Raw genomic sequence first — 5000 nt, forward strand, 5'->3', positions numbered from 1 at the left:
AGTAGCAACATTAAGATAAATATTTCCCATATAAATTATAAAACTTTAACAAAACAAGAGAAAGAGAAATTAGATAGAATAGTGTACCCGAGTGTACCCTCAAGCAAGAGAACTCTGACCCAAGACAGTGGAAGGCCATAGTACAGAGGCTATGGCATTACCCAAGACTAGAGAACAATGATTTGATTTTGGAGTGTCCTTCCCCTAGAAGAGCTGCTTACCATAGCTAAAGAGTCTCTTTTACCCTAAATTCTAATTAAAAAGTACGTATTTATACAAACAGACATATATACAATTATATATATCACAAAACTATATATGAAACATTACTGTCTGTTTATATAAAATCTTGAAGGATTTAAGATATAAAGGGAAGAGTTACGTATAAACTTTAGAAGACTTATGTGGAATGATCTTTCTAATCGGGTAGTTGAATCAGGAGAACTTCAAAAGTTCAAACTCGCAGCAAGTGTTTTTATGTTGAACAGTTTTATATAAGTCCTTTTAGAGTTTATATATCAAATATCTGTTTTAATGTTGTTTACGTTTTTAGAATATTTTATTTTAATTTTCATTACTTATCGTTTTTTTATTTCCTTATTACCTTTCTTCACTGGACTATTTTTCCCTGCTGGAGCCCTTGGGCTTATAGCATTTTGCGTTTCCAACTAGGGTTGTAGCTAAGCTAGTAATAATAATGATAATAATAATGATAATAATAATAAAAATAATAATGTAAAAACGTTATACACAAAGAAATAATTTTATCACTCAAAAAGATACACTGTTAATACTTTGCAGTAAAAATGGTAAAAATCCTGGAATAAATGTGGTCAGGCATTTACCTTTTTTAAAAACCAATATATTAACGTAAATAACTGATATTACTGTCACCAAGCCGTAAAAGATAATAACAAATTATGGTAAAATTACGGTCGCCTGTATTTTGCTGAAATACGGCTGAGAACACATTTTTATGGAGAATTTCCGATTAAAATTACGATTTTTTTAACAATGTATGACACTAAGAAGAGAACTTTAATCCCTGGGTTGTGGTGGCCGATGTGATAACGTCCCTGACTGGTGAACGCCAGATTGTGGTTCGAATCCCGCTCAAACTCGTTAGTTTCTTTGGCCGCTGCAACCTTACCATCCTCGTGAGTTAAGTATTGGGGCCGGGGTTGGGGTAGCCTATATTTCTATCTGCTGAGTCATTAGCAGCCATTGCCTGGCCCTCCTTGGTCCTAGCTTGGGTGGAGATACTGTATATGTAAATGTAGTGGCCTTACTGCTTTCCATGAGTCAAGAAATCAAACCATAAAAAAATTGCATAAACGTTCTATCTGTTGAGTCATTAGCATCCATTGCCTGGCCCTCCTTGGTCCCAGCTTGGGTGGAGATACTGTATATGTAAATGTAGTGGCCTTACTGCTTTCCATGAGTCAAGAAATCAGACCATAAAAAAATTGCATAAACGTTCTATCTGCTGAGTCATTAGCAGCCATTGCCTGGCCCTCCTTGGTCCCAGCTTGGGTGGAGATACTGTATATGTGATGTGGTGGCCTTACTGCTTTCCATGAGTCAAGAAATCAAACCATGAAAAAATTGCATAAACGTTCTATCTGCTGAGTCATTAGCAGCCATTGCCTGGCCCTCCTTGGTCCTAGCTTGGGTGGAGATACTGTATATGTAAATGTAGTGGCCTTACTGCTTTCCATGAGTCAAGAAATCAAACCATGAAAATTTACATAAACTGGGGTAGCTTATAGTTCTATCTGCTGAGTCATTAGCAGCCATTGCCTGGCCCTCCTTGGTCCCAGCTTGGGTGGAGATACTGTATATGTAAATGTAGTGGCCTTACTGCTTTCCATGAGTCAAGAAATCAAACCATGAAAATTTACATAAACTGGGGTAGCTTATAGTTCTATCTGCTGAGTCATTAGCAGCCATTGCCTGGCCCTCCTTGGTCCCAGCTTGGGTGGAGATACTGTATATGTAAATGTAGTGGCTTTACTGCTTTCCATGAGTCAAGAAATCAAACCATAAAAAAATTGCATAAACGTTCTATCTGTTGAGTCATTAGCAGCCATTGCCTGGCCCTCCTTGGTCCCAGCTTGGGTGGAGATACTGTATATTTAATGTAGTGGCCTTACTGCTTTCCTTAAGTCAAGAAATCAAACCATGAAAATTTACATAAACTGGGGTAGCTTATAGTTCTATCTGCTGAGTCATTAGCAGCCATTGCCTGGCCCTCCTTGGTCCCAGCTTGGGTGGAGATACTGTTTATGTAAATGTAGTGGCCTTACTGCTTTCCATGAGTCAAGAAATCAAACCATAAAAAAAATTGCATAAACGTTCTATCTGCTGAGTCATTAGCAGCCATTGCCTGGCCCTCCTTGGTCCCAGCTTGGGTGGAGATACTGTATATGTGATGTGGTGGCCTTACTGCTTTCCATGAGTCAAGAAATCAAACCATGAAAAATTACATAAACTGGGGTAGCTTATAGTTCTATCTGCTGAGTCATTAGCAGCCATTGCCTGACCCTCCTTGGTCCTAGCTTGGGTGGAGATACTGTATATGTAAATGTAGTGTCCTTACTGCTTTCCATGAGTCAAGAAATCAAACCATGAAAATTTACATAAACGTCTCAGATACAATTGATAAGATAATAGTAGGATAGATCAACCTACGATCTTACCTGACACTTAGGTCCTATTGCGTCCTATTGCGTCCCTATTGCGTCCTATTGCTTCCCCGCCTTCGGTTCTACAATGCCAAGGAAGACTGGAAAACGAAGATCTGATAGCTAGAGGCGTCTGCGGTTTTTATTTCCACACAGTCTTCGCGATGACGTCACTAGATGGCCCGCAATGACATCATTTAGGAGAGCCGTGATTGGCTGAGGCGTCTGGTGCGTGGTAGCACCAATCATTTAATAATAATCTGTGGTTTGGCAGATCTCCGAAAGGAGATTATATAAATCAAGTCATATCTCTTACTAGTGTATCCGACCCGTCAAATTTTACGTTTAAATATTAGATATTCACACAGATTTAACTCTTCCAACCCTCTCAATCTTTCCTAACTACAACATGGCAGTTTCGCAATTTGTGGGAGATTGTTGTTTCAAAGTGTACCTCTCAAGGTACCCCATTTCATAAGGGTATGACTACTCTCCATTCCTACCTGAAGGACAGTGAGAGACCGAGTGGTCATACGTGTGGCAATGACGCTGAGCGTGACAGGAAAGAAATATATTATTATTATTATTAGTTGCTAAACTGCAACCCTAGCTGGAAAAGCAGGAAGCTATAAGCCCAGGAGCTCTAACAGGGAAAACAGCAACAGGGAAAACAGCCCAGTGAGGAAAGGAAACAAGGAAAAAATTAATTGTTTTAAGAACAGTAACAACATTAAAATAAATATCTCCTATATAAACTATATAAAAACTTTAACAAAACAAGAGGAAGAGAAATAAGATAGAATAGTGTGCCTAAGTGTACCCTCAAGCAAGAGAACTCTAACTCAAGACAGTGAAAGGCCATGGTACCGAGGTTATGGCACTACCCAAGACTAGAGAACAATGGTTTGATTTGGGAGTGTCCTTCTCCTAGAAGGACGGAGGTTGCTTTTTATTAAATAGGGGAGATTGCAAGCTGTTAAATCAACGGGGTCACTTAGCCATATAGACACAAACACACACACACACCCACGCACACACACACACACTCCTTAATGTCGAAAGGTGTATGGGGTTAACTAAGTCACCTGCAAATGATTGTCTGCTAAGATTGCTAGCACTAACTAGAGTAATAAATATCCTTATTTCCTTTCCTCACTGGGCTATTTTTCCCTGTTGGAGCCCTTGGTATTATAGCATCCTGCTTTTCCAATTAGGGTTGTGGCTTAGCTAATAATAATAATAAGGGCATTTTTTTCCTGTTGGAGCCCTTGGGCTTATAGCATCCTGCATTTCCAACTAGGGACGTAGCTTAGCTAATAATAATAATAATAATAATAATAAAAATAATAATAATAGTAATAATAATAATAATAATAACAAAGAGTGTGCACTGCAAGTATCACCTCTTCTTAACTTATAACTTTTCGAAAATTTATACCTGACCATTTCATGTTGAAAGGTTCCAGCTAACTTCTAAAGATCCTATTTCTTCCAGTTAACCTTAATAAACCATTTTTCTTATTTACGTCTGATAATTCAATTCAAGACCATTGAATTAATAGACCCTTTCTCTTATTTATATCTTGTAATACAATTCATGTCCATTTAATTCATATGAATAATACCTTCAAAAAAATTACCTTTAGCCGATAGTCTCGTCTTTCGAGAATAACATTTTAGTCGACAGAAAATTTCTCAGTACGATAATTTCATGAAGTATGCACGATGTTTTTTCTTTGCACACTTTATGAAGCTTTTTATCATAAATCCTTGGAACTGTGTATCTGGGTTATTATTATTTATTGTTACCTCCGCCATCGAAGTTGGAAGGAGGGTATGTTTTACACCCTGTTTGTGTGTGTGTTTGTTTGTGAACAGCTTCCTGGCCACAATTTTAATCGTAGAGTAATGAAATTAGCAGGGATTAACTGTTATGTAAAAAGCTGGAAATGATTAAATTTTGGAAGGTCAAAGGTCAAGGTCACGTAAATTTTGGAAGGTCAAGGTCAAAGGTCAAGTAAAATGTCCAATTCACGTTATCAGCCGTAAGTTTGGACATCGTTGTCACAGAGACTTCAAAACTTGGTTCATATTTGAGTGTATGAAAATCCACGGCAATTAATACATGTTAAGGTCAAAGATCAAGGTCAAGGTCGAGCAAAAGGTAAAGGTCGAAGTATGCGCTCTACTGGGTGCCCCTCTAGTTGATGTTGTTGTTGTTGTTGTTATTATTATTATTATTATTATCATTACTATTATTATTGTTGTTTTTGTTTTTGTTGTTGTTGTTGTTTTTATTATTATCATTATTATTAA

General features: G+C 37.5%; 1 protein-coding gene across 1 annotated transcript in view; it reads right to left on the reverse strand.

The window, feature by feature from the left end:
* LOC137635456 (probable glutamate receptor) overlaps nt 1-2779 on the reverse strand; it is a 36806-nt gene extending 34027 nt beyond the window's left edge. The window contains exon 1 of the mRNA XM_068367921.1: nt 2700-2779. The gene's annotated coding sequence lies outside the window, so the exon portion shown is untranslated. The remainder of the gene's footprint in view (nt 1-2699) is intronic.
* Nucleotides 2780-5000: the final 2221 nt, after the last annotated feature.

This window comes from Palaemon carinicauda, unplaced genomic scaffold (genome assembly GCF_036898095.1).
Source record: "Palaemon carinicauda isolate YSFRI2023 unplaced genomic scaffold, ASM3689809v2 scaffold127, whole genome shotgun sequence".
Lineage (NCBI taxonomy): Eukaryota > Metazoa > Arthropoda > Malacostraca > Decapoda > Palaemonidae > Palaemon > Palaemon carinicauda.